This window comes from Simochromis diagramma, unplaced genomic scaffold (assembly GCF_900408965.1).
Source record: "Simochromis diagramma unplaced genomic scaffold, fSimDia1.1 OVJJ01000402.1, whole genome shotgun sequence".
NCBI classification, from domain to species: domain Eukaryota; kingdom Metazoa; phylum Chordata; class Actinopteri; order Cichliformes; family Cichlidae; genus Simochromis; species Simochromis diagramma.
In genome coordinates, this window is record NW_024386972.1 from 3,671,203 (window position 1) to 3,690,138 (window position 18,936).

Below are 18,936 nucleotides of genomic sequence, written 5' to 3' on the forward strand. Positions count from 1 at the left end.
GAATGCAAAGAGGAGAAACTTGTTTAAGCAGAATGCTTTTTGAGATTTATTATATTATATATATTATGTATATTATATTATATTAAAGCAATGCATTATCAGGGCGTGTAACATCTAGTCCTTTTTACTGAATTATTTTTAGATTTCACTGGACAAGCAGTCCTTGCTTTTAATTTATATATGAAAAATATTGATGCTCTCCTCTGGAACTGATTTCATTCAGTTTGTACCTGTTTCTCAAGAGGGATTAATATGGAAAAACTGTATTGTGTTTGAGCTTTTAAACCAATACTAATCGAAATATTAGGCACTATGTAAACATAGGTATAGTGTCGCTGGTTGATGTTGAGCCTTTTTCAAACCAATAGCATTATTCATTGGCAATGAGTCTCATTTGCATCGTCCAGGAGCCTTTGTGATTGCCTGTAACGAAAACACACTTCTTTGGTGATAAATAAAATGAATGCACAGCAGCTTAATGCAAATTCTGTTGCCATTATTCAAGATGATGGCAAATATATGCAGTAGGACTAGCAGAAATACAGTGCATAGTAATTGTATATATACTGTGTCGTATGGCATGAATAAAAAATAGCTGTAATTTTTGCACTACATAAACCCGCTCATGCAAACACAAAAACAATATTCTATTAAATTGTCATAATAAGTAGTTTTGCATATACAGTTCTATTTATCTGAAATACTGATGTACCAGCATATTGAATGTTTGCACATATAGAAACATGATGTGTATGTATGTGTGAGAGTGAAATAGAAATTTGGCTCATAGGCAGAACTTTAATTGCATGACTAATATTTAATGAGCTAAAAGAGTCTCTCTTATGTAAGTTGGAATTATCCATTTTTTTCTAATTAACAAGATTGCTGCAGCCCCCATGCATGAAGGAGGTCTCGCATATGATGTGTGATGTGCAAAAAATATAAGACTAGTTACTGTCATCAAAGTCTCTGATTATAAAAGGTTCTGAGCAGCAAGATAGCCATTCTAATGCAGCTTCACATTACTTTTAATTGTTTTATGCGCAGTGACTCGTAGCCTGTATGTTTTGGCTCTTCTCAAAAGCACCTTTTATCCAACGTGAATTTGTATCGGCTTTTGATGGATAATTTGACGGAGCCTGCCTTCACTTCCAGTTGTTATGATTAGGATAAATATCGCCGCAGCAGGCACAAAGGTCTGGACTGGACATTCATGGCTAAACACATTATGCGGAATCAAATTAAGAGCTGACCCATCTCTACAAAGTGGCTGAGACGGAAGGACAGCTAATCATCAATAACAGAAAAACACCTCAGAGACGAGAGCTGACAGCAAAGTGTCTAACACAATCCTCTTTCTTCTACTTTTTAAAGATGTATTAATTGCAAGAAAGTTATCATCTTTTCATTTGTCTGCAATATTTGATGCTTTCATCCAACCTCTCAGTGTGCTCTCGTTGCACAGCATTTTCCTTTCCTTTTTCTCAGAGGACTCACTCCCTCCTGCATCTTGTTTTTTTTGATTTTTTTTGTTTTTGAGGAGTGGTATGCAGGACCCCATTTCTCTCCACCTTCTTATCCCTAAATCCAAGCTGGTTTCCATGAGAAACTGGGAGGAATGTGTTTTATTAACATTCTTTGTGGAATACATATGCACTTCTTGTTCATCAAATCCAAAGCAGCCCACCGCCTCTCTAATCAAAAGCAGCCCGTGACGCCTTTTAAGTGGGGCTCAAGTGTCTTCTAAGAAGCAGCATGTCCATATGAATGCCACAAATGACCACATGTTAAAGGGTGTTGATCCACAACCAGTTTCGTGTGATCCCTTCCTGAGAATGATACAAATCATTTTGGCGAGATTATGACACAGAAACGATGTAAATGTGCGCATCACTATCAAACATTTAGCACCGATTAACTAACTGTATCTCAAAAATCAAACTTCTGTTGTATTTTTTTTTAAAATTCTTTTGATTCTGTTTTTCTTCTCTATCATAGCTTATTCTGTCTTCGGTGTTTTAAACCTGCTCTTTGGCATTCCAGAGCTGAGGGGCAATTTCAAGCTTAGAAAAGTGAAGGAGCCCAGAGATCAATGGACCTCTGCGCTGAAGAAACACACGGGCTAACATGGTGAGGGTCATGGCAAACATGCATGTTTAAACACAGGACTGGGAATCATTCAGCTGTCAATCATATGCAGATATTTCAAAGACAGAAGGATGAAGTCGTACAGTAGATTTTCACTTTATATCCAAGTGGCTAATGGGAAATGTTGGATGGACACCATGATGGTAGTGGTGATGTTTCATTAGCATCTTGTTTTAAATGTGCTATGCCACTTCAAAGCATTTTGTCACATAAGAGCTATTATTTTAATGTGCAGTTCATTCAAATGACTGAAAATGTGCTGCCTTTATTTGACCACAAACTTACTGTTGATTCAATTTTAATTTTCAGTGGCCAAATCATACAGCATTGTGCTATCACACACAGTATTAGTCACTCTGGATGATCTACAAAACTCACTGTCAGTAGTTTTTGGTGGTAGGATTTCTTCAGTAGCAGTAAAACCTGTGGTAATGGATTATTTTACGGTTTCCACTTTTTATTATGGATGCTAGAGCTAGAAAGTTATCTTCATTAGCATAAAAACTGGAAATAGGGAGCATAACTAGAGCATAACCATGGTAAAACCAAAAAGAGTAGATTTTAACAAGCTGGAACAGCCAGTTTTAGAAACCTTTTCTTTTTCAATTGGGCAAAGTCAAACTAAATGTTACCACCTGTTTTCAGTCTTTGTGCCAAACTTAATCAAACAATTACCAGCCTTTAAGGTTTTGCAAACACATTTTGGATGAGTAACAATATAGTGTTAAGTGAATAAGACCCCTGAGATAGAGGCCTAGGCTGGTCCCTTATCATCCTGCAACTGAGGGGAATAATTTATGTTCCTTGGTTGATTGATGCGTGGTTACTTGAGGCTGATGGCAGCACCTGTAAAATCAATTCCTAAAGACACAAAATGATGGTTAACTAGTGAGTGGAAACCACCACTCACTAGGTATGTATTACCCAACTGATTACTGGTTAATATCGCCTTGTGATTGACATAGTTGCCCATCACAGTCTCCAACTTTCTGTCCGAGCAGCAGTGAAACTGAGAAAAGTGCAACACAAGCCAGAAACTGAATGAATATTATCCTTTCTGGTTGACAATTGCACTTTTTCAAGTATAACTACCGCTTGATTTATACTTAGCAAGTACTTGCATGAATAACTGTTTTTAAAGCTGTGTAGTGCACAACAGTAAAATAGTTGCAACAGCTTCAGAAACACACTGCTTGATTTAGGTAAGACAACGATAGCTTATGCTGGAGGCCGAACACTTGCTAGTAGTGTATTAATTTAGTTAACTAAAACATCATCACAGGGAAATGTCTGCTCAAAGGCTATTTTGAGTTGTAAAAAGTATCTCCATCCAGTGATGTCTACAAAAGTTCTGACTGCAGTGAAAATGGCTTACCTCTTGGCAAAAAGATAAAACTGAAGTACCACAATGATGAAAATGTTAAATAAAGCAAATCAAATTCACTTTTATCTCAGTTTATGTGAGTTGGCAAAAGATAGCTGACAGATGGAGCTGAAACGAACAAAACCTATCCGATCCACATGGTTAGATACCACTAGAGGCAAGTTAAGAGGGAAAAAAAGCCCTTTTTAAAGCCATTTGAGCGGTGTCACCTTTTCAACAACCACATCACATCCTTTACCTCTTTTTAACAAGCTAAGCCTCAAACATGTACTCAGTCGGTATTTGTGGAGAAGCTGTGACTCAACTAGCCACTGACACAGTGACTAAGAGCCACTTGGTTGCAGGAAACACAAAGCAAATCAAAACAAGCACTTTTTGATCTGTGTGGTCTCTTTGTGGAGCGGCGGACGTGGTGAGGCAGTGGGGAGCGAGGGGGAGGTTGCCGTGTTTCACCTCCTCGAAAATCAGACAGAAAGTCATTGATTTTCCCATGACATACCCAACCCCCCCAAAACACACCCTTCAGAGTCAGACGGCTGGCGTGGTGAACATGCACACCATCTCACATGAAAAAAAAAAACACATGCTCCTTAAACCCAGAGCCCTACCCCCCACCTTGGCCCAGCGACCACCCCCTCTTCTCCTATCTCTCCCTGGCTGTCTCTCTCTCGCTCCCCCTGTCTCATTTATGCCTTTGCAGAGCAGCTGCTGCCCAGAGAACTGAGGGAGCAGCATTCACATCTGAGCACATTAGTCACCAGATGTCACCTTTTGCTGCCAGCCCATCGAACATCCAGGCAGACAATGCCCCATGCATTCTGAACATCTGACTTACGATGTCTCCTACAAAGGGGGCTGGGTGGTGCTCTGGACTCCCAACAGCCATGGCTGGTAAAGCTCAAAGCCACGTCGACAGTGACACCTACAGCTTGTCCACACACACTTAAAGTAGTAGCTGTTCTTGAGGGATTACTATCAAACGCCACCTTGAGATACCCAAGCTGATAGGGGATGAGATCCCTCTGCAGAACGGATGAAGGCAGGCAGATTTTACACTAAAAACAGCTACTTATTTTATCATCACCAAACAGTTTATTGAGAAATGTGCCCAGAATTTGGAGTGTTTACCTGTTTTCCTGTATCCTAAATATGTCTGAGCTGCTCAGAGATCTGAGTCATGTGCAGAGATGCTTTCTGACAACCCTGATGCTGCTTTTGACACTTGCAACAGATCTGGTGCTGTCACCTTGAGGGTATCAAATCTGTGTTCAGGCTGAAAGACAGCAGCTTGGCGTGCTCTGCACTACAGACATAAGGAGACAGTTTGCATGTATTTGCCAAGTAGAAGGTCTCTCTCAGAGATGTAAACAGTGGTAAGAGCACACAGAATAGAAAAAAAAAACACCCCAGAGGCATAAAATGTGTGAATTGCAGAATTCCATTAACCAGCACATGTACTTTTTTAAGCCTCGGGTTGAAGTGAAAGTTTTTGTTTTGAAATATATGCCCTTTTCACTCTAGTTCACATGTGCTTTTAAATAACTTCTTTTGTAAATAACTTCTTCATGACACTTTTGTGACATCGCTGATGCTTAATATCGCATCCCTACAATTATAATTTAGCGCTTTGCAATTTTGGTATTTCTTACTATCAGAAAAACAGGTGTAACAACTCTGTGATAATCCCGGGGTTGGGGAGTCCTCACAGACTGACTGCGTGGTCACGGTGCCGAACAAACACTCATTTGTAGATCTCCTCATTCAACAGCTGCTTCTGGAGGAGTAGCTTCTAGACATCAAATGGATGTTTTACAAAAACACCAGCAGCTACCCACCCATCAGAACTTCACCTTTCAGGCAGTGTGCTCAGCAGCGTCATTAACAACACTGCTCAAGCCCAAGTCCAGGCCCTATTCTTCTTCTGCTCTCTTCTGTCTTTCCTCTTTTGGCTAAACATAATTTACTCTATAAGACACGCCAATAAATACTTGCATATTTGACGTCATCAGGTTTGCAGGCATTTTGTTAAAATGAGAGGGAGCAAGTTCAGGAAGTACAAGTAATATATTTCTAGGCATACCACTCCACCATAAAAAGCTTTCAGAATAGATACCTATATTAGTCAATGGGGTGTAAAATGGATAAGTAAATATTTGCAGCAAAGATACATTTAATAGGGAAACTGCATACTGTATAAGAAAAGTTAAGGGTGCCAAAAACGGGTGCTAAGGTACTGTTTAATAGACATTTTGGCGAGGTCCCTCCCACCTTCCTGCCTTCTTGGCCCCCTATGTTGTCCTGGCTGCCCCATTGGACATTACACCTTTAAAGTAACCTGAGGAAGTCCATATCATGGGGTCAAATTTAGCTCAAACAGATACATAATTTCTTTAATGTATTTATTTATTAATCTTTGCTTCATGTTCAGCAGGGCATGGGCTCAACAGTCTTAAATTCTTAGATTCATGGTTTCATCAGACAAAACAACGATTTAAGTCCTGTTTCACTTCAACTGTTTATCCTTGTTACACCTTATCAGTAGCATCATCCTCCATCCTCCGCCTGTCTTTGCCGCTCTCCATATATTAAACGAGGGGTGGCACTTTCCCCTCATAGCTCTATCTGCTACGTCGAGTCACCTCCAGACACATTAGCATATTTATCATCAGCTTCACAGACTTCAAAGTCAGTGTTTGCTTCTCACAGCGATGAGGAAGCGCCACCAGGAAGTCAGCACAGATTGCAAAGCACTAGATGTTCCCCAGGGATCAAATATCCATTTAGGTAAAGGGGGGCTGGGCTATAAGCAGAATTCAATTCATTTATTTGCAGTGGTGATGATGTCTTTAGCACTGACTTTAAATATTTGCTCAGTGCTAACTGCAGCTTTCACCACCGTTCTCTGATGTTAACACGCTAATGCTGGAGGAAGCACTTAAGATTTTTTTTAAAGATTTGTTTATATGCTACACAGCAAAACATACATCAACAGAGTAAACAGAGTGTAAGCCATACATATCATAAGATGCAAATGAACACTCTCGACATGTACTTTTTTTTTTTTGCTTCTATTTCTTCATAAATCCTTTAATCTGTATCTGTGCTGCCAGAAAACTGGATAAACAGTACAGTAAATCTTCTGTAAACAACATCAGTCTTACCTGTGCTCCGTCCACCCCTGAAAGCTGGGTGGGTCAGGCTGCATTTGTCCTCTCTGAGTGCACACTTGATAGACAGCTTGTCTCAGTGTGCGGCCAGTAAAACAACTACTCAGGTTAAAGAGAGGTCAGCGAGCAATAGGTTTCCCACTGCACTGCAGCGTATTGCTGTACGTGGCAAGGTTCAAGTTAGAGGACAAGGTGTACATTGACCAAAGAGTAACAATACAGTCAGGTTCAGTAAACCCATCAGTCAATGCATCCACAATATTTTAAGGACTGAGCAATGAAAAAACATGTGTGATAGGAAATTTTTTTATTATTTATCCTTTATTCCAAATTACTGAGTTATACAATTTGAGATAGCAACACAGTTTCTTGCCTGTCCCGTTTGGCTCTTATGCCATCAGAATTATTGTCTAAAGGCGAAGAAAGATGCCCAACGGATTTACTTTAACAAATGGACCATCCCAGCCTTGCCGTAATGGTCGATTTGATTCACCTTTTATTGTTTATTTGTTAATAATCTTCTGCAATTTAAGGCACATTTTGTGCAAGGTGCTGTTTTTAGATACATTTTTAGATGTTAGTGGCAAACCTTTAGTGGATTTGTAGCAATGCTGTTTCACCTTTGGCACCTTAACATGATGCCAGTGTTTGATGTTAAACCATTTAATTTGTGATGACAGATTTGACAAAATTAAATTTTAATTTATTATTATTATTATTTTTTTAATATCTAGCTTTTTGTGAGAAAGGCTACTGTAAGAACTTCACAAATAATCTGCAAATGGCACACATGAAGTTTCTTCTCATGGACATTATGCCAAATTATGTGACACAGCACTAAGCTTATAAGTTTAACTATAGGTAACTGAACTTCAGTTCACAAACTTGTAAACATCAAGGGCACAGTTGAGTTGATTTTACCCTTATCTGAAAAATATCCTCTTAAGATCGAAGAATACAGTGTTTTCCATCCATCCATCAGCTGTCCATCCGTCAGAGGATCACGGGATACTATAATGGCTACTCCAGCTGACACCTCAGACAGGTTAACACTCTGTTGAAGGGCCATCAGAAAGAGACAGAAAAATATCCATCCTCACGTTCACCTTTTCTGCCAGTTCAGAATCCCTGATTAACCTTCCAAAAATGTCTCCCACAGTGGACTGTGGCTGGATGTGGGAGCACCTGGAGAAAACCCACACAGGCATAGGGTGATGAGGTTAGCAGCAGGTTTGAATGCAGAACCCTCTTACCACAAGGCAACAATGCAGTAGTGTGCTGTGCAACCACCAAGAAAATCAGTCTTGATGAATAATTAACAACTAGTCTACACTGGAAGTCTAAACAATTACTGCCAGAAATGCCAGGAAGGGACACGGGCTCTTTGGCACAAGTGACAAACTTGTGACTAGAAGGACCAGAAGGGACGACTGGTTCCCTTCAATCATATTGCCATTAAAACAAGAAGGTTTCGCCTGAAGTGGATTTTTTGTGACATTAACACAGAATCTCTGGTTTTTGTCAAGAGAGCAGTACACACGTCTCTAAACCGTGTAACTGTTTTCTTGTTTAACACCACTGATAGCTTACCTTGTGTTATTCACTATTTAGGCAGTTTCTTTGGTACTTTTCTGGTCAACAAGGCCTTAGTTTTGGTTTTCCCTTCATCTATGCGGAATAATAATGGATCTGTCTATTTATCACAGGCAGCACGGGGCTCGTGTGTAGGCGCTTCCCGTGAACCACCACAGAGTGAATTGCAATCTAACATGTTCTCCCTTGATTTTTAAACATACATGCTCTGTTAATAATGTGCTTTGAATCATTAATATGCTACATTGTAGGCACCCATTGTAATTGGAAAATTAGTTACAGAACAGTGTCTAACTGCTTCCTACATCACTAATGCCAGCCCTCTCTCTGTGTCATCTAAACCCAATGCTAATGAAGCCTGGGCACACAACATGCAGAAGGTTGAATATCAATTTAATCAGTCCCTCCCTGCAGGGGCTTTCAGAGAGAAATGACAGCCAAAGTGCATTAGTAATTCAACTGCTGTCACCTCTCATAGCTGCTTACCTTGCAAACAAACTGCTCTAATGGCACCTGCCTGCTGGGCAATTTCAGCACTGTAGAGGAAACAGAACATGAAATGGACTGGAGACCACTGACCTAAATACAGAAAAGGATGACTCTAAACAAGGAGTAGCTCTCTTGTTGTCAAAGTGGGAAATATCTGGGTAAAGTGTATGCACATCGAGAGTAGTTCACTGAGATTGTGTCTCTACTTTCAAGGCACACTTTTAATGGAAATGGAAGAACGGTAGAGTTGTATCAATATATATTCTTTTCAGGAAAAAAAAAAGCTTCTTGATCTGAAATTCCTGCCAATTATTTTGTCATCAAAAACATCTTCCCCTCACATTTCTAATTAATATCTACAGATAAGAGGTGCAAACAATACTTAAATACAGAAATGAATAGATAAAAGAAAGAGTTCATTACCTCCACTCATACAATTGAATTGCTTTGACATAATCCCCTCTTATTCCTCAAGGGGATGGGGGAGGGAGAAAGCTCCACGGGAGATGGGATTGGGTGCATATGTGTGTGTCCGTGTGTGTGTGTGTGTGTGTGTGTTGGGAGGTGGTATGGCTCATTTCAGTGTCAGCCTCTGTACGTCAGCAAGGGGGAAAAATATGCAATTTCTCACTGCTCCTAGTGTAGCAGTCCATGTTTTCATTCATGTGTCATCATAACACACTGATGCTGCTCAGTGTGTCAGCTTGAAGGGCTGATATGAACTTGATGACTGGTGAACTAGTGCCACCTGTTGTTAGTAGTCACAAGTGTTACATTTTTGAATTGCTTTCATTTTGAAATTAATCTGTTTTGCTGTTTTTGTTTTAAATTTTGTGTGTGCGCGCGCGTGTGTGTGGTAATCTTTCTCTCCTGGACTGCAGTGTGAGTCCTCTCTTTTCAGCCAACTGCATGCTCAATATGCTGCGGCCAGATGCCTCTTAGCAGCCAAGCCCCTTCGCATCAATATGTCAGGTCAATAGTGTTGGTGGTATTGAATGTGTCAAAGAAAAGAACTTCACTCAGGGAGGTGGAGTGGTGGTGGCAGAGAGGATGGGATCCAGGTCTCCTCCGGCCAAATATATCCATTCCAAGACAGAAGAAAAAAAATCAAGGCCAGGCACGGCTGGGCAGAAAGCAAGAGTAAAGATGAGTCAAGAGGTAGTCAGAAATATAGTGTCACCCTCCCCCAAAAAAGAAAAAGAAATGCTAGTTTTGAACCCAAAAGCGCATCCGTGGTGTGACTTTGCGCTGCATGGTTACCCCACAGCAACAGACACACCTTTTCACAGTCGCTCATGTAGACATGATGTTATATGCTGCTCTCCGGTTTATAACATAGCAGCAACATGGCTGGGAGTTCTCTCAAAGGCATTACGCAAACCTGTAATGAGGAGCCGCCTGGCGTGATTAGTATTATCTTGGACACCTATTAAGTCCTGATTGGATGACACAGAACAAGACTAAACATTTCCCATCCGGTCGTAGCGACTGCTCATTTAATCACGGCAGATACTGAAGCAAAAGAGCATTTGCTTGAGTACCCCTGCCTCACGCATGAATATTTAAAATGCTGCACGCAGTCAATGAAACTACCTGATTGTCTGTTTAACCAAGGCCGGCTGCTTTTTTAGTAGACTCCCTCTCATCTTTAACTACTGCAGCGCTCCAGTGAGAATCCCCTTGAACACAATTGATTCATAGTTATCTATCTCATAGCTGAGGGCTGGGTAATCACAGCCAGAGAATCAAATCTCCCCACTACTGGTCCACAAGGGAGAAGAGTTTGTAAAGAAACAGCCCTCCTCCCTGCCTTAATTGTGTTTTTGGCCAGTGGCATACAGATTTAAGTGGTGTTATTGTTGTTTTTTCAATGTTGGGATTACGGAAAATGATTTAATTAATCTCGACAAGGGTATGTGTTATCAAGCTTCTAATTAATCAAGCCAAAAAATGTGCAGGCTTGATACGATCAATAGATTTGGACGTGCATGCCACTGCAGATGTTGTTAAACGTTTTAAATTACAGAATCTTTTATATTGTAGTATTCCGGCACGGTGGTAGTTTTGAGTTGTTTACAAAGGTATTAGAGGTATCTGCCTCGTCATTATCTGCAATGACAGTGATACAAAGAGATGGATTTTTTAAAACCTAGCAGCTACGTAATATGGATAATACAACCAGAAATGTTAATAACAGTTATTATGAGGATTTTTTGGGGGGGGGAGGGTTGTGGAAACTGGTTGTTATTAGTGGACATTTTCAAATGCCCCGTGCAATAAAAAAAAACGAGATTATACTGTAGGTTAGAGCTGTGCGCATTAATAAACACATGCGGATTCACGCATACACTTTCACACAACTCTGATCTCTCAGATTGTGAAGTATGCAAATGTTTTGCCATCGACTCGACCCAGCGGAGAATGACAGTAACATTTGATGCAGCGCAGCTTTTTCGTGGAGTCCCTGCAGAAAGCTATTTTCACAGGATGTTATGTATGCATTTTTCAGACAGATTGCTGCAGGAGACAGGAGCTCTGGGGGGTGGGGGGGGGCAAACACGACTGGAATGAAACACAAACCATATTCTGCTGAATGAAGCCAACCACAGGGCAGGCCATAAAGAAAGCTGCAGTCACTTCATATTTTTACACAGCAAAAGTAACAATTTTCATACATTTTTGAAACCTTTATTCCCCCAAGATTGAGGAAAATACATTTTTATAACCAAAATGTTTTACTCTCACAAGCACAGCTCGTTTTTGGTGTACCATAACTACTAGTTCACTCAAATGAGCTTCCAGTAGTTGCTCATTTATTGCACACAAAGCTACTTTCAGCTGCTCCCGTATTCACAAGGGGTTGCCACAGCAGGTAGCACCACATGTTTGATTTGGCAGATTTTTTTTTTCTTTTTTTTACGCTGGATGCCCTTCTTGATGCAACCACAAACGCATTTGTTTTTCCTCCCGGGATCGACCCAGGGATCTTTAACTTGTTAGGTGAATGCGTAGACTGCTACACTGTGGAGCCACTTAATTTATTGCACACAGCTATTCAAGCAATTATACAAGAAACTGTGAACCACTTTGTATCTTTGACTCCTTAAACTGCTACTGTACCTTATTTGCATAATATAAACGTGAAACCATTACAGTGAGTGTCATGCAGTCCCATATTGAATTATACAGCAAGACACCATTACCAAATATCATTTTCACAGCGTTCCATTTTCTTGAGGACTTCAAGGTGTGCAGATCAAACATTGCAGTCTGAGCTAAATATTGAAATGCATAATGAATACTGTACATAACAAACTGCTTTATTGATATTAGACTCTTTATATGGGTTCCTTGTTGCTAATCAACCAGTTTTTATTGTCTTTGTTTTGCAAAAGATTCATATCTGTCAATTAAGCTCATATATGATTGAGACAGTGAAATAAAGAACCAAATGAATACATCAGGTTCTTGACATGTTTGTTCTTGCATATAGATACAGCATAATAAACACCTAATCAGCTAATCGCACGCATTTAGGCATGTAAAAAAGTAAAGATAACCTGCTGAAATTCAAACTGAGCATCAGAATGGGGAAGAAAGGTAATCTATGCAGTATCTTTGAATATGGCATGGTTTTTGGTGCCAGATGGGCTGGTCTGAGTATTTCAAAAACTGCTGATTTATTGGGATTTTCCCACACAACTGGGAACCACTTTCATGCCAGAGGTCAGAGGAGAATAGCCAGTCTGCTTGGAGCTAATAAGAAGAAGTGACTTTTTTTTTTTTTTTTACAACCAAGGTATACAGAAAGGCATTTCTGACAGCACAACATGCTGGACCTTGAAGCAAATGGGCCTCAGCAGCAGAAGACCACACAGGGTAACGGTCCTGAACAGGAAACTGAGGCCACACTTCCAAAAGCAGGCAGTAGATGACTGGAAAAATATTGCATTGTCTGATGAGTCTTAATCTGCGATAAATCACATAGTGTCAGAATTTATATAAACAACATGAAACCATGGATCCATCCTGACTTGTATCAACATTTCAAGCTGGTGAGGGGTTGTATTAACATGGGGGATTTTTGTTTTGTTTAAATACCACAGCCTCCCTGACTATAGTTGTTATTGCTGATTATTATTCTTGCCATGAATCTATGCCATGAACAGTTAAGGCAGTTTTAAAGGCAAAAGGGGGTCAAACCTGGTACTAGGAAGGTGTACCTAATGAAGTGGTCAGCAAGGTTATCTTAGATAATAATTGTTGCAAGTAAATAACAAACAGACATACTGACTGAAGACACGTTAAGGAATCCATGTGCACATATTACTATTAGTATTATGGCTATGAGGAGTACAAAAAATAAACTATTTTACATGAACTTAGCAACCTAGACTGCACTGACTTCACTCACAGAATAATGAATAAAATGATCAGATTTTTTAATTTAAATTTTCCATAATATATTTATTACAGTGTGTTAGAGGACTTTGTATATACCCATTATCTATAGTCCATTATGTGTGTGTCTCTTTTTCATTAATGACAAATTGAGAGTAACCCTAAGAATCCCCTGCAAAGCCTCCATCTCTTGTGTTGTGCTGCTGCTGAAACGACTCTATATGCCCCAGATATACTTGGGCAAGTACATGAATAGCTTCATTTTTTTACTGTGACTTCAACAACCTTCACCACAGCTGTGACCTAAACAAATCAGACAGATATACACTGAAATGCTTCCATACTCCCGCTCTTACAATATGTGGCCACTTCTACGTGGTGGATCAAAGCAACACATCTAGCGAGTGCCAGTGAAGAAAAGTGTCTTTTTTCCTCGCCTTTCTGCCGTCCTTCCCTGGAGATGCCCGAACCCAACCCTGCCATCTGCTGGCTCCATCCAGGTGAACAAAAACTCATACCGGCAGATGACCCAAAGCACCTGGTGTTATGAAGATAAGATGCCAGACATTCCCATCTCCCAGCAGCTTTTTGCACGAGTTTCATTATCATTAGGAAAAAAATACACTTATATACAGAGCAGCGACAGCTTTTAAGGAATCTCGGCGAGCACAGATCATTTACAGAGGAAAAAATACACTGTGCATTCAGGAGTAAGAGAGTAAGGGAGAAGTGTGTGGAGGGTCGTTGGAGGAGGTTTCAATGCTTCAGAGAGGTGCCTCATTTTCCAGTACCATCTGTTCCTGGTTCTGCGAGCTGGAAGCCTTGTTTATGTCAAACACCTCCCACATGCTCCGAGGAGCCAGACACCAACAGCAAGGACTCCATCACCTGTTTCAAACAACTGCACAATGTGACCCTCTGCATTCGTTAACTACTAATCACACCATGTTTGATGATGTTGTTAACCCACTCCTTGCGAGGTTCCCAGCCTCAGGCTTTTTTTCCTCTTCTTCTTCTTTTTTTTTTTAACTTACAGCCAGCCCTGAGCAACTGCTAATCTGTGCTTTGGACAATGAAAGGTTTGATGGAGGGAGAGAGGAGGAAGACCGGATCTGTGCTGGAGGCTGGAGTCGGCCCTACTTCCCTCAAGGAGGACAGAAAGATAGAAGGAAGACAGAGGCGCATGAACAAGGCCACGCTCCTCCATTTCAATCAGCTGCTGCTGTCTCACATGGCAGCAGAGCATCCAGAGGGGAGGTGCCGCCATGAATCCTAATTGCTCCCTTTTCGCCACAGTGTAGGGTGTTTCTATGCAAATCTGTCTAGAGAAGTATCTAGTTTATGCAAGACCAACTGTATGAACTGAAATGTGAGCAGGAATCTCACTCAGACAAAAGCCTTGGCAGGGAGATGCAGCTATTATAATTCATTTGGATAAATTATTCATTTTGCACATGGCCCTCCTGAGTGCAGGACAGAGCGCAGTTTCACACATGCAGATGTTTTGGCATGTATGTATTCCGCTACATCGATGGGCACTGGCCTCAAGTTAAGATATATGGCTTTAATAAGAGTGACGAAGATGCAAAATAATGAGATGTCTGGGAGCAGTGCAGACATGTCCACCGAGAGGACGAGAGAAAGTAACATTATTCTTCAGCGTGTGGCAGTTAGAGCAAATTCTGCTACATTTTTACCTTTTATTAATACCCAGTGATGCACATTTGCAACTGAAATGAACGCACACACTGTATTACTAAGTAACTCTGTAAGTTCAAGCTTGAAGAGTGAGGGCGCTGCTTTGCACCCTTGCAATAATTTTGGTAAAGTGACATGAACTTAGCAACATAACTGCTACGTTAACATCACTGATTGTGAAAGCATGCACCATTGCTCATGCTAGCATGGCTGTGACACCACGCTATTGTATCTCATGAAACCACTGCATGTGTGGCTATGTCTCTTCTCACCTATATCAACAATGGCTCATCTGATCTACTTCAGACTTGGCGCATGTATCGATGGGAACATCAGTAATTGCAGTGTCATGTGTAAAGTCATTATAGTGAGTGATGGTCTCATTTTGGGGGGTCTTTGTGACCTCTGTGTGCACACAAAGAATGCCACGAAAAAAGTAGCTGGTAATATCATGAAATTGAAAACAAATTGTACAATCATTAAAGTATTTTGCGTTTAATTTTAATCATTGTTTACTTGCGTCATATTCTTTGATGTTTCAGCAATCCACCATGCACTCAGGGTTGAATAGTCCTAACATCTTTAAACTGTTATGCAGCTGATGGCTTGACTAATATGTGATGACAACTGAATCAGAATGTCACATTATTAGTCATGTTTACCTGTTTGCTATCGTGCCATTTACAGAAATAGGACAAATATAGAAGGTTATATTCCATTGCTCTGGCTGGAAGGGAATACATTTCAGTGTTAGTCATTTTAGCGTTGGCACAACGTGGTCTCATTCCCAAATCAGCACTGGGAATAAGACAAGACTCTTGGCTTGAGCCACTTGTGGTCTAGGTAGTTCTAAACTATTGTTATATTATTACATGTAGTGCTAGGCAACAACTCTTTACATCAGTCATAAGGAGTCACAATCATGCTAGCTGGCTATAAGATACTGTTTTCAGCAGGCAGATACAAATCCATCCATCCATCCATCCATTCTCTTCTGCCTACCCTTATTGCAGTGTTGCAATGGGGATGGGGCCTGCAGCTACCATAAGATGAGAGCTGGGGTAGACACTCACATTTACATGCATGGGCAATTCAGAATCACCAGTTATTCTAACCTGATGCATGTCTTTGGACTGTGAAGCTAAAGTTCCCACACAGAACCCACACAGACATGGGGAGAACATGCAAACTCCACGCAGAGAAGCCTTGGCATGGAGCGATCGTTACCACTGTTGCCTCGCAGCATGCAGACTGTTAACCATGTTAACCAAGTCACCAGCAGCTCCAGATTAGCAGAAGTGAAGACTACCAGACACACATCGGCTCCAGCAGCCTTTACATTGTTTTATACGTACCATAGACTGTATAACATGGCTGTAGCTTCCTGGTCAGAAAAATTAAGTCAATACAGCAGAGCCTTAATACTGAATTTTAGCTGAAATTTTGATCATACTGTATTTAAAAAAGGACGAGCATCTCTGGCATGCTTTTTGGCTACTGACTTGTGCTTCACTGGCCGTCAATCATCAAACGAGCAAGTGATTTCACAGTCACACCTGCGCCTCCTAATCACATCTAGTTTTTTGAAGCCAAGATGATGACAGTGGATTCAAATAAAAGGATTCCAGAAACCAGTGGATGACATCAAGGCAGCAACATCCATCATTTACACTGTCTGTCAATCTAAGCCGTAACGCCCTAACTGCATTACCCACATCGATGACTTAATAAAATCACACCCTGTAGAGTTGGTTTAAAGGCGGTAACCGTCCATAGAGGCTAAACCCAATTTTTCTGTCAGGCTGTAAACATGATTTTTAGTGCTGCAAAATTGGGCATTTTAGCATTGGAGTCTATGGGGATTTACTCAGTTTTAGATGTAGCCTCAAGTGGCCAGTAGGGGAACTGCACATGTGGCACATAGACCTTGGTTTCAGTTTTCAGCTCTAGAGTTCACTACTTACCTGAGGAAAGATGATTGTATGTCTTTGAACTTAGAATGGCTGTCCAAAATGTCTTTTTTATGGTATTCCTGGACCACCCTGCCATTACATTATCAGCTCAATCTCACATAGAGTTCTGTACACTGTAATAGCCTATACTAAGTGTCACAAACTACAGTATGTGTTGATTCATACTGACGTATGGTCAACCAGAGCTTGTAGATCAAGCATTACTGTCTTTCAAATGTAATGATATGCAGCTCTGTGTGTGCTGTGCTGATCAATGAGAGTTGTGAGAAGAATACAATGAAGCCTGTCCCCATCCCCACCCTTGGTACATACACAGACGTATACAGAAATGCACTCTGACACCTGGCTCTTATTACAAACCCGTCAGTCACAAATGACCATAATCTATACTCTTCTCCCAATGGCCCTCCTGGGAAGCTCTCTCCCCTCATTTCATTTTTCACATCATCCTCTTTCACTTTATTTTCAGTAATTCAAAGCCACTAAATCCAAATATGAGTAGACACGGAGCCCTGCTGTTTTGACAAGTTAAATGACTACAGGCAATGATGTGCTTCCCAGCCGGTCTGTAAGCAGCACACGTCGCCAGTCGCCACATTGCTGTGAGTTTAACAGAAATATGCTCGCGTGTGTGTGTCGATGTGCATGCGCTCTCCTTATTCCCGCGGCCGCGTGGCCCTCTGCAGCATCTTTTTGAGGTGAAATTGAAATGGATTGGGTAGCTCAATATTTTATTGACATCAACTTCACAGAATGTTGCTACAGTGACACCGAGGATAATTATTTCACCACAGATTTCTTCCTCCCTGCATTTCTTTCCCTCTCTCTTTCAGCCTTCCTCCAAGCCCTTCCATTCCTGTAGAGAATTAGTTCTGCATAAATTACCCAGTGGAATATTGAATCAGTCTCCAGCCACCAAAGGCGAGTCTGTGTGGCTGATTACCGAGCAGTACACACAACACGCGTGCAGACACACGCGCGGAAAGAGGAAGAGGGGCCTCTGAGCGAAGAGATGACACCGTTGCAGAAAACATGGTGAGGAGGAGGAGATGGAGTACAGGGGATAGGGTGGAGGGAGGGGCACCAGCCAGTCTGGATATGGAGAGTGAAAGCTGTATTAGCCACCCTAGCCATACACTATCTCCTCATTACTTAGTCATTAGCAGGGGCATGGTTTTAAAGGAGGAAGGGATCAATCAATTGTCTTGGGTCAATGTTTTGTAGCCTGATTATGAACCTTGGGTGGCTCTGTAAATTAAGCACAGTAATTACTCATGTTAATTACACAAAGTTGGTGGCTACATTGATCTACAAATACGTTTAGAATAATGTAAATGGCACATGTGGCGCTCAAGAATTAGTATTATTGGGGGGCTTATGAGTGCTTTCTATTTACACATATAAATAATTTAGGTAATTTTGCATAATAGTAAGATTTAGATCATCAAATAAAAATACATTAAATTGCTTTGTATCAGCTTCTTAAATGTAAAGATTAACCACATCTGTCTAGCTTTGATGTAATTGAATAATATAGTGTATTCACCATATTAGGATTTTTGTCCTTGGTCTCTGTATCGTTTCCTTTTTTTCGCTCCTCTTTACCCTCACCTCCTAACTGCTTGCGTTAGATGGCTGCCCCCACCTTTTTGTTGGTCTCGTCCTGTTAGAAGGGAGTTCTTCCTTTCCACCATCCCCGAGTGCTTGCTCAAAGACAGCTGCCTATTCATTGGAGCACTCTCTTTAATATTGTATGAGGTTTACTTTACAGTACAAAATGCCTCGAGACGACTGTTGCTGTGAGTACTGAATACTAATAATGTCAATTCATTGTGTTAGACTTTTCACCATTTTCAGTCTTAATAAAATACATAATAATCTAGGGACTCTCTCAACTTTGGTATACATCAATCCTGCAGATTTTGTGGAAATTGGTAAAGTGCATTATCTGGTCATTACATACCCTAGAGCTTCAGCATATACAAGGGAAAAAGTTGCATAATTCATCTAAAAGCCTTTCTCTGAAACTAAATCTATCACAATTTAGCACAGTGACAGTAAACAAATCCCTGGATCCTCCCTC